This window comes from Phyllopteryx taeniolatus, chromosome 9, assembly GCF_024500385.1.
Source record: "Phyllopteryx taeniolatus isolate TA_2022b chromosome 9, UOR_Ptae_1.2, whole genome shotgun sequence".
Lineage (NCBI taxonomy): Eukaryota > Metazoa > Chordata > Actinopteri > Syngnathiformes > Syngnathidae > Phyllopteryx > Phyllopteryx taeniolatus.
In genome coordinates, this window is record NC_084510.1 from 18,106,810 (window position 1) to 18,118,885 (window position 12,076).

At 40.0% G+C, this 12,076-nt stretch overlaps 1 protein-coding gene across 6 annotated transcripts in view; it reads left to right on the top strand.

Annotated features, from left to right (window-relative positions):
• The window catches only part of eefsec (eukaryotic elongation factor, selenocysteine-tRNA-specific), a 119,934-nt gene that overhangs the window by 18,131 nt on the left and 89,727 nt on the right, over positions 1 to 12,076 (top strand). For 2 of the 6 annotated variants that reach the window (XM_061785662.1, XM_061785663.1), the window contains one exon: positions 1 to 307. This exon is cut by the window's left edge and continues 371 nt beyond it. The exons of the other annotated variants lie outside the window; for them this stretch is intronic. The gene's annotated coding sequence lies outside the window, so the exon portion shown is untranslated. Of the gene's footprint in view, positions 308 to 12,076 lie in introns of those variants that run through there. 6 annotated transcript variants of the gene reach the window in all.

The following is a 12,076-nucleotide window of genomic DNA, read 5'->3' on the forward strand; positions in this document are numbered from 1 at the left end:
ACAATAATGCATTAGATTTTTTATAGCTCTTGAAATCTGATTTGCAAATAATAATTTCTTTCTGTAGACATCCGATAACGGTATATTTTTCAACCAGTTGAGTTGGGGGAAAAAATGGTGTTATAAAGCAATCATGTTTTTATCATCTGTCTATTTCTCTGTCACTGGGGTCAATGATTAATCATGCAGTGATTTTCTTTTCAACACCATTTCTTGAAATGACAACAGTGGAAGGGTTTTGACCTGCAATTATGTCAGATTAAATGGAAAAATCACACAAATAAAACAAACCCTATCAGAAACTTCATTTGCCTTTTTTTTTTTTTTTTGGCATCTTCACTGTTAATCATTGTCACGAATGCAGTCACACTGCTCCAAAATAAGGTGAATTAATTAGCAGGGGAGGAAAGAAATGCCATTACAAAATGAATTTGTGTAGCAGTACCAAGGGGATGTTAAAACCCATTATAACCTAGATTGTTGCATAGTCACACTGACTCATACTTACTGTAGAGCTTAAGCCTCAGTGGATTTACAAACACAAGGCAACACTGAGTGAGCAATACCCTAACCTTTACCTCTTTAAACATCATGACGGTCGACGTGTAATGATGAAGCGACAACTAATCGATTGTCAAATTGACAACTATTTTGATGATCGATTTGTCGTTAAAAGCCCTTAAATGAAAATTGTGTGAATCCTTGGAATTTCAGCCACAATAAACATTTTTCTATTTCTGTAATCCTGCATGAAAGCAGACTGATTATATTTGTGTTTAATCAAAATAGGAAACTTGCAAACGTCTTCTTTGGAAAACAATGTTCAACATTTTTACATGATTATTGATTTTTTTATTTTTATTTTTCCACCCATGCAGTTGCTTGTACAGTATTGCATTTCATTGGGGATGCCTGGTCTACGTAAATGAATACATTCCCATGCTGTTTTCCAGGAAATTGTTGCAAAATGTCTTCAGAAATGGAGCCATACATCAGTCTGGCTGAAAACCCTAAAGATGATGTGTGTAATGTATTGGCTGTGAGCTTTCAGGGGAGGGGCGGGGCGGTGGATCCTTACTATGTAGCGGATGATGTCAGCAAACGACCGCTGTGAACGGTGCTTCTATCTTAGCAGGAATCTGAGGAAATTGGAGAGAGCGGGAGTAAGAGGGGACACTGGAAGGTTTGTTCCCCTGAGTGACAGTCCTTTTAGTCTTATCTCCTCGCGTTCCTCTTATAGAAAAGGAGAGGCAGAGAGAGTAAAACATATTCGTTTTACTCTTGTGTCTCTACAGGTTCGCTTTCTAGCAGCAGTCATTCGTCAGCCATTCTCATTTTTACTTCTGTCCTTCATGTGTTCCAAAATGAATCCCTCATTGCGCACCCTAATAGTCTTCAGTATAGTCAATTAAACATACTTTCACGTCAATGTATTTGATATAACTATCGTCTAATTTATGCAACTTTAAAAAAAAAAAAAAAACCCTAGTTGCTCCCAAAATCGATCTGACATGCACTAACCAGCCACAACAGCAGGTACACGATCTAATAAAAAAGCTGAATCAAAAAGTCTCCAGTAATGCTCAATTTACAGTGACACAGTCATAGCGGTGTTAATGTTTATTACTAGTGAATCATGCAGAGAGCTATTTTTAATAAATGCTGAAAAAGGGGCACCAGAATGTACAAATCAAAACAAAGAAAACTTTAACGCTAAATACAACTCCAATTGTGAATTGTATTCTTGTTAAACTCATACCTCTTGAACGGTGCCAGTCAATAGAGTGATCATTATCTTTGTAAAAGCCGCATTTTTGGGACAGCTTTTGTCTTCCGTGAAAAACGGTGTTTTGACATTTTCAACCAAATGTTTATTTTATGTGATTCATATATAAACAATCATAGCACACATACTAAAAAAAACAATGAACCAAAAGCTATTTAACATTGATAACCACATAATTGAAATAAAAAGATAACGCTTAATATGCACCATTTGTCAGTATTTCTTAGCCAAGATGATTACGTGGCTTCCTTGATAAAGAACATCCTCTTTTCTCATTAAAGCGGACATGGGAGCGCAGGCTCGCTTCACTCCCCCCTCGTCAATCTTAACATGCATGCTAATCCTGTTGTGTTTGTATGTGAGCGAAGCCTTGTGAGCTTCGTTGAGGACGCTTGTGTAATCTGCGTTTAAAGACTGACGAGACTTTGGCAGGGGCCTGACACACAGGGAGGCTGTGGGACTGCGTTCTCACCTGTACATTATACACACAAGCACAAGAGGTGGACCCTTGATGTCATGAATATTTTGGCTGCCTTTACACTGCAGGTCTAATGACCAATTCCACTTTGAGGACTATACAGTATTTACATTTATTTTCAAATAACTGATAGTTTTGTTTATATACATGTAGAACTACACAATGTCAACATCAGGCAGTACCATCACAGAAGTAAACAACAATAAATAATACAAATATAAATGTTTGGTTGGCAATGGATTGACTCTCCCTCCTTTTAGTTCCAATGCAGGCAACCTCCACATTACTCTACTGCAACAATTATATTATGTTTAATCGGTTGCAACTGATATGACTTTGCGGCGTTATGCCCATAACCCATTGTTTTGGGTTATTTGATTCATAACCAATTTCAAAGCCAAATTTGAAAGAGGCTTAATTTTGATATGATTATAACTGATTACAGTGTATAATTTATTATAATTATTTTGTGCCCTGCGATTGGCTGGCAACCAGTTCAGGGTGTACCCCGCCTCCTGCCCGATGATAGCTGGGATAGGCTCCAGCACTCCCGCGACCCTTGTGAGGAGAAGCGGCTCAGAAAATGGATGGATATTTGAAATCCTTCTATGTGGCATATTTTGAATTAGACTATTTAGGAGTAAAAAAAAAAGTGGCGTAAATTAGTGGTGAGTCAAAAAAACAATATTTTGTCATGTATGATATTGTCTCTCATAATACAATACCAAGTTCAGCTTTCGTTACCATGATGACCAGGGGTGGAGCAAGGGGGTTGCAGCAAGGCTTGCGGAAGTGGGGCGCAAAAAAAGCAAGTGCCCATAAAGGTAGAAAAAGCATCGATCGTATTTTCACTTCGTCACGAGGCTGCTGAAATAGACGTTTACAACAAACAGTTCTTAGTTATTTCGCTTTGAATTTATCAACTGTATTTTTTCCTGCTCTCCTTAGTTTTAATTGAATAGTTTTATTTTGCTTTATCAAATTATTTCATTTGCCTTCTTGTAATTTTGTAATAATTAATAATTTAATAATTAGTGTGCAGATATTTGCATGTGGCAAATGAAGTGGAGTGGACACATCCGTAAACACAAGCCGTCAAAATTCAGAATAGCTTACAGACAGATTTTCAAATATAGATAGCTCAAAAATGTCTAATTTCACATTTGATGGGTGGGCAAGCCAACTATTTGTATACAAGCAAGCCAATTTTCCATAACATGTCCGCTTTAAAAACGTACACACTAAAACTACATGCATCCATCCCTTCTCTGTACTGTTTTCCTCCTTTACTCGGAGAAAACCCACGCAGGCACTGGGGGAACATGCGCTCCACTCCACACGGGACGGCCATAGGCCTGATTTGAACCCACAACACTAAAACTACATGTACATATTAAATGGATAGAATTCCTTTTTTTACTAAGAAATATAATTCTATTTACGATAAATCATATCCAATAGGAGTGAATCACTGCTCCTGAAAAAAGCTCAAAAGTGGAAAAGTGAAAAAAAGAGAATCTATGTTGACTTCACAAAGCCTGTCTATACGAGTTTTACCTTCCGTTATATAGATATATCTTTTTTTCCCCCAATCTTATATGTATGTTTATCGTGATATTATCATCATCCTCATGCGTTATTCTTTCCACGCTGAGTGTAAATCCAGCCCAAGTTGCATCGTTCCCTCGTCACAGTTTCCCCATTCAGCTCCACTTTTACAGCTCCCTTTCGTGATAACACACAGACGTGATGATTTTCCCTCCGTACGCGTGTAACCGGGTAACCTCGAGGTCACGACAGTAGCTGCGGGTCAACCTCTGAGCAGCCCAATGTTTACAGATGGGAAATGAGCGTCGATGTGCACAGATAACAGGCATGCTTCTCCCAAGACAAAGGAGCACAGAGGAGGGGGCAATTGACAAGGCTGAGGAGGACGACAGAACCAGTTTCAAATGTGTCTCAAGGCAGAGGAGATTGAAAAGACTAATTAGCCGCCATTTGACTGATAAATGGCTGCAACATTAATTAGCAATTTAACCACTGGGGAGCCTCCAAACATGCTCTCCTTGTATTAAAGTCTCGCCCTAAATTACATTCTTTTAAGGTTTTAGTTGCCACTCCAAAACAATAAAACTTTATTCACATGAATCTGGGGTTTAACTACTTTGCCAATAATCAGAGGGTGAAAGGAATTGCTGAACCAATGCTACGCGATTTTCTCCAAAGTCTTCTTAATATAAAGCGCAATGAAAAGTTGACAAGTCCACTTTCAGGAGCAAAAGTAAAATGTAAAATTCAACATCCATTCACAATCATGTTCATTTAATAAAACAGGCTGGACAGTAGACTTCCGCTATTTGCAGGGGATAGGAACTTGGCCCGATTGCGAATAGCGAAAATCTGTCAATAATTGATACCCATCATAATTGCATTGATTGTTTTTTTTTTAACCCCCCAAAAATCTTGAATAAGCAGGGATACAGTGTTTTCCAGAAGAAAAGGGGGTCACACACACACGCACACAAAAGAAGAAGAATATTAAAAATTATAGCGAACACCTCTCTAAAAAAAGGCAACACAGGCTTGCTCTATAGTATATATTTGTCATTCACAGTTGAGGTTTACAGTAAAACTGAGAAAAACGAAACAATGATAGTCTGCTATTTTAATGCATAATTTGCACAAATTGTTAGTTATTACAAAGAGGCCTTCAATTGACAGAAACGGAGCAGCCCCGACTGTTACCGTTACCGGATATACTTATCCTCTCGTAGAATAACTAACTATTAGCAATGACTGACATTACAACACATTACATCGCTAAAGCTACCGGATTCTTGAAGTGACTGACTTAAGCCGACACAACAACTTGTGTAGCATTAACTAATGTACTCAAATATAGGAATATACAAATTCACATTGTGCTAAAATTATAATAAATATAACGGGATGGTTTCATTAAAAAAAACGACTAAAGTTATGAATGTGCTAATTCAATGTTTACAATAGGTACCGCAGTATAATTCAGCAGCTGCGTGAATCTTTTATTTTTAATAGCGCAACTGCACCTTATGATACAATATTGCTATTGTGACCTCCAGCTGCTTAATCAATGACAGACGCAGCATGTAGCTATGAGACAGTTGCACCATGCTAAAGAACACACACACACACACACACACAGTGATAGAATCACGCTCGGCACTCAAACCTCGCCTCCCAATGTAATTAGCTGTGATTAAAAATGGTTGTGGTTTAATTAATAGCGCCAGCGCCTTTCAGTCCACCTCTCCCATTTCCGGCACGGGTTATCTCTCACCTGCCCAGCTGCACAGATCTTTTGTGAATTGTGATTGGGAATAAATGCTCTATATGGTGAGCGCTCAACTTGTTTTATTGCAAAATGTTACTAGTGAAATGAATGCTTAGAGCAATTATGTATGCAGTTATCTTCCAGGGACTTATGTCCTTTGCAAATCAAACTAAGGCTAATTAGCTGATCTGTTCTTAAATCTGCAAGGTGAAATCAAAATGCCAGAGTGAAAGAAAAGCCTATAAGGATTACCATTGTTCCTCCATCAGCGCTCGAATTGTCTGCGTGTCTGCGCCTGTGTCATTCTAAGCGGCAAGACAACAAAACAGCCATGCAAATGAGCGCTGCCAGTTCAATAAAGCGGCATATTGATAAAGTGCTGCCATATCTCAGAGTCATTCACACTCGTTCACCACACAGCGATCACGCCAAAGCCGAAGGGCCAGTATTGTCTTTGTCATCCTATTCCGCACCGTAGGACAGCGCCGACGGCCATTGACAGGCACAATAACAGTCGACGTTACAGCTGAGCTCAGCATTGCGGGTCACAGTTCACCTGCGACATCACCTCCAAAAATACGAGCCAGGGTTCGTCCATTGTCGATATCATCTAGTCATTCGCTTTCTCTTTGAGGAGTGCAGCAAGGGCTCAGTGTTTGCTTCTGACCTGGACACTGATTGATTGGAAAATACGTTTTCCTAGATAAAGACATCGTATAATAGTACTCTGCTGACCTTGTGGAAACAATTTTCTGAACATTTCTTCATCAATTGTTTTATATATACACACACGCACACACACACTACTCACAAAAATTTCGGGGTATTCGGCTTTTGGATGAAATTTCAAAATGAACCTAAAATGTACTATAACATCTTCAGGTGAACCTAATGTGACCTTTTCAAAAACCTTTCTGTGTACTTTCAATTCAATGTTCAATCTTTTAGTGCTTTTTGTACAACTTTAACAAAAAGCTGATTGATAAAATTCCCATCAGGTGTTTAATCCGTCAATTGACCAATAGATTTCCAAGGGCGTCCACTTACGCCTTTCTGTGACTCTTCCAGTCTGTCTGTACCTCTGTTGAAACCTGTTGATGAAATTTGTTTTGGAAGCCTTGCAATGGCGTCTTGGTCTCATGTCAAAATGTGAACAGCATGATAAGACTGTTTTTATACCAATTCTAATTGAACTAGGAAATTCATTGACCCATTCATTTGTTTTATATTTGGTTTTTGTTTTTCCAAAGAAAGACTGTACTTACTTTAATTTTGACTTTACTACTGCATTAGTGTAGGTTAGTGGTACAGTGACACGTCATAAACAGAGGATAGGGAAAAGGATACTTTTCAATCACCCTGTATAACGTGCATCCCAGGTCAGACTTGTCTTTTGTTTGGCAAAATAACATTACTTTAACAGGTATGCATCAGAAGGGTAACGGTACATGGAATATATTAGTTAAGGGACTATCTGAAAAAGAAAAGATCAGTGCCAATTTACAAGAAGTTTTATGGCCGTATGTTGTGCAAATGTGGTATTTAATTTTACTCTTCATTTCTGTACATGCTGTTGTCATGTTAATCTTCAGTTTCCTGATAAGGTTCTCTGAAAGGCAATTTGAACATGTAAGCATAGAGTTATGTTTAAAAATATGATATACTGTAGGCCTAGATGTTTTCAAATGCTATTTTGGAACAATACATTTTTTAAATTGTTCTTAACTTCTATAAAGTGTGTCTCGACAGTGACAATAATTTAAAAAAATGTGGGTCCTAGGGTGACAGCAGTTGAGAATCACTGACTTAAAGCAATTTGAAAAAAAGGAAAACTGGTCAAAATACACAAGAATGCATTTTGTGTCTTTCCTCCATCTTCCTCCCACATTTCAAAAACATGCATCTTAGGTTCATTGAAGACTCTAAATTGTTCAAAGGTGTGAATGTGAGTGTGAATGCTTGTTTTGTCTATATGTAAACTGCGATTGGCTGGTGACGAATCCAAAGTGTACCCCGCCTCTCGCCCATTTAGCTGGGATAGTCTGCTCGTAGTTAAACTTTGTGCATGAACAGTAAATCACAGCAGTTTTGTAAGAACCCTGTGTAAAAGAATGGACAAATTAAAATTCTGGCCGGACATTTTCACAAATGAAAATAGTGAAGTACTGTACTTAATTTTCAATTATATGGCCTACACCTTTGGTATTCCATACAAAAAAAAATATCTATCAGGATATAATACTTCATTGGGATTGATTGAAGTGCATTTCAGACATGCAGTAAAAAAAAAAAAACAAGAAAGGTTGGATTTTGTCACTATATGATAACAGGATGATTGTTTAATATCTCTTTCACTTGCCATGTTGTCTCCATGTTGTTGCTGTTTACACCAAGTGGGAAAAAAAAGTGCCTTTAGTGCTACTGTCTCATGCATGACAAAGGCCAGAGAGAGAGACCTGGCCGTGCGTCGTGGCTGTTGAATTCAAGTCAAACCTCATGGCTGCCCAAAACTAGCTGCAGCTTCACTGTAAACACTCATGGGACTGTTGTAAATAATATCGGAGTAGAGGAAAGGTCAGAGCCTCTTATATGTAAGGTGCCTCGGGGATGTGGTGCCATACAAATACAATTGACTTGACACCAGAAACCACGAAACTAAATGCATATCGATGCAAAATGGTTACAACCTTGACCCTGGATAGGAACAAGGTACTTGTCTTGACCTCTTTTTTTTTTTTTACAGCTTCATGAGAACCTCAACCTTTACTTTCCAGCGTTCAAGGTAGTTTGAAGTAGATAAGCAATCAGATCAATGTGCGGGACATTTTGCTTGATTAAAATTTTTTTTAAAAAATAAATAAATTCCTGTGGACGCAAATTGCAACGATTTGGTCCAAGTGCATGGACCAGTCCAGGTTGTAGTCAGACCTTCGCAGCTGATACATCGGTGACCTTGAACAGGATAAGCAGTGTAGAAAATAGACTGTTAACTTCAATGATAATTAACTGCAAAGTGTTGTGTGACTTTTGAGGCATATTTTCCAAATGGCACAACTAGTTGAGACTGTAAACTGGGTCACTCTAAACAGTATTATTTATGGTGAAATCCAATGTTTTGATTCCTACCTAAATTGAACATGAACATAATAACTATTCAAGATATATGTTCTTATACCAAAAACTGTTCACAGGCATTTACACAAAGACAAAACCCAAAACGTTACTTGGCCAAAATGAAAAGTATATGTAGTTTTATATTTATATATAATATAGAGGAAAAGGCGGCACGGTGCATGACTGGTTAGCACATCTGCCTCACAGTTCTGAGGACCTGGGTTTAAATCCAGCCTTGCTTGTGTGGAGTTTGCATGTTCTCCCCGTGCCTGCGTGGGTTTTCTCGGGGTAGTCCGGTTTCCTCCTACATCCTCAAAACATGCATGGTAGGTTCATTGAAGACTCTAAATTGCCCGTAGGTGTGAATGTGAGTGCAAATGGTTGTTTGTTTATATGTGCCTTGCGATTGACTGGCGACCAGTTCAGGGTGTACCCCGCCTTTCGCCCAAAGATGGCTGGGATAGGCTGCAGCACGCCCGCGACTCTAGTGAGGATTAGCGGAAAATGAATTAATGAATGGAGGAAAAGACAGGATTGGCTAAAACCAATTAAAAATAAATTAATAAATAAGATACTTTATACACACAGTATATCTGTGTAGATTCTCAGTCATCCAGGTCATGGTAATCCACAATATGTTAATTTAGGGCAATTGGACTCTTCTTGCTTGTTGGTGACGTTTTACACTTCTGGTTGTTGGGTCACATTGGTCGTCGTTCCAACTTGAATCCAAAAGGCTTCTGAACTGAAGAAGCCTTTTGGATTCAAGTTAAAAACGTCGTCAACAACCAAGTGGAGTCCAGTTGCCTTGATTCAATTTGTTGTGTAGTGCTACTTTATGACTCCACGTCCATTGTTTTAGAGTAGGGACGTTTAATGGTTCTTAAGTGAAAATGCTTTCAGGATCTTTGCAGTTCTCCACTGAGTATTACACTGTAAAATTTCAAACCCACATTACCCTCCAAGTCCTTTTCTGTCAAAGCAAACACAAGGATATCAGATTAAGAGGTATTTATTGTACCCCGAGGGTTCTATAATGTTCTGTAATGGCCCAATGTATACAGAACTAATCCTGGACTGACAGCCACGGACAGTGAGGTTCTGATGGCTTCTGGCCGGGGCTAATGGGGTCCCCGTGGTGACTCGGGTTGTATGCGCGAGCCGTCTGAGCGCGCAGCACTGTCAGGCTGACGCAAACACTGCCTTGATGAGGCTTTTAGAAGAGCAGAGTGACTGACGGAGGTTTAGAAGAGATGTGACACTGCAGCCTGTGCTGCTGCTGTTTATGTATGTCTGCTCGCCCTCCCAAATCTATGTTTATGATAACAGTGGCCTGCTGCCCATCTGATAGCAGCACCGCGCTTGGTAAGGGACAACTCCTGAGAAAGGGCAACACAGATACAGAAGGACACGCTAGAAAGAGACAAAAAAAGAGGACTTAAAAACGAGCAAACGCTCTTGTTCATCACTCTCTAAACTCTTTACGCCTTGTCTACCACTTTTTTTTAAGCTCTAAAGTAGAGTCCCATGCCTTTAATGTGATTTCTCCCCCTTTTTCTGGCCCTTCGGTTGTCTGCCTTCCTAATTAGCTCATATCCCTCTGCTTTGCCAGAGCCAGGGTGATGACATGAACACGGCACAGCCCCAAATCAAATATATGCACATGTGTGTGCTTTTAAAAGCCTCGCAACACATGCACACAAGCGCATGCACACACATAGACACAGACACCAGACCATGAACGATCTCTGTCCCCTTATTACTTGGACTTATTTACTCTTTTCTATTTGGAAATGGACAGTGGAAAACTACAAATGGGGGTTTGACTTATTAACTTAAAAACAATACTGATGTTAATTTGTACCATGAGTGTTGTTAGCAACCCTACCTAATTTGAATGCTTCAACTATCGCCATGTGTGTCTAAAATGAGGCTTCAAAATTGTGTAAATTGTCTCTGTTCTCAAATGCTGCGGACGTGTCCGCTGAATGCTCGGAAACGCACCCTGCTGAAAATCGAATGCTACTACTAGCATCTTTCTTATGCCCACGCATCCCTACATGTATGAGCCGTGAAACTATGTCCACTTAACGCCTCCAGGGGCTGGAATATATCTGGTTTGGTTGTCATGGGGGCTTTCCGTGCTCTGACGAGAGGCGCTAGCCCCCAGCTCGCTCGCAAGCTAACAAGCTTGCGGGGCTCCTCTTGGCCCGACGGACGGGCGGCGGGCTCGTGCACAGCATCACCTCCTCGTTTGGGAATTTAAATAACAACACAAGGCCTACTACGCTAACTGTTTGTATTTTAATGTTCGGGAGTTGTTTCTGTTGTATCCCTCCCATGAAACTATGAACACAAAAATAAACATACAGGAAGTCCTCGATTTACGAACGAGTTCCGTTCCTACAATGGGAACGTAACCCAAATTTTCGCCTAAGTCGGATTTCACCGTTAAAGTCGAAATTTACAGCGAAATACTTCTGTTAGGAGTATTGTCCCACATGGTTGTGACAGCAAGCTCAGTGTGTGTGGGCGTCGATGTGTGAGTGAGACGGGACTGCGAATGAGGAAGGAGTGCGCGCAGATGCGAGTGTGTACAGTGGCAAGTGTAGTGACGGCGACCGGGGAAGAGTGGCGATTAGCGGAGGACCCGTTGACGTTGAATGTGCAGAGGAGCTAATAAAGCCATTAAAGCAGCAAATCGGTGCTTCGTGCCTTTATTGTTGCCGCCGACGAGAGAAGGGAGTTAACCCCGAGGAGGACAACCTCGGCCCTGGAGAAGGCGTCTCCCCTGTGTCTCTCGACCGCGGTCATGTGACCGTAGCAGGAAAGGTTAACACTTTGTATAAAGAAACTAAAATGCATTCAAATAGAAAAATAAGATGCTGTACTTACCATTACTGCTGAGAGTGTGAAAAAAGGAGGGCGAAAAAGGCAAAGATACCCCCGGCGCACAAACACAGACAAGCACTATGCACTATGGTGCTGGGGGCAAAATGGCGGACGAGGTACGGGCGTCGTAAAGTCGAAACGTCGTAGGTCGAGTACGTCGTAACTCGAGGACTTCCTGTATTGTTAAATTAATACCTCCATGACTGTGTCAATCAAAAGTGAGCACTATCTTGGTTAGGGCCCAATTTTTGATTCAGCTCCTGTTTTTCTCCTGCGGTGTTCCTAATGATTTGGTAGATGAGTGCATTTTTGTACATTTGCCTATTATTTGCTTCTAGTTTACTTCTCTTGTCCTTGATCATTTAAGTGCTATCAAAGGAAAACTGCTTCTCCCGAGTTCATATTTCCAATATTTTAATTGTATTAAGCAGCTTTCATTTATTTTCTAATAATCCCTCGAGGCACCTCCAACACTGTTTACTCTCTTTGATTT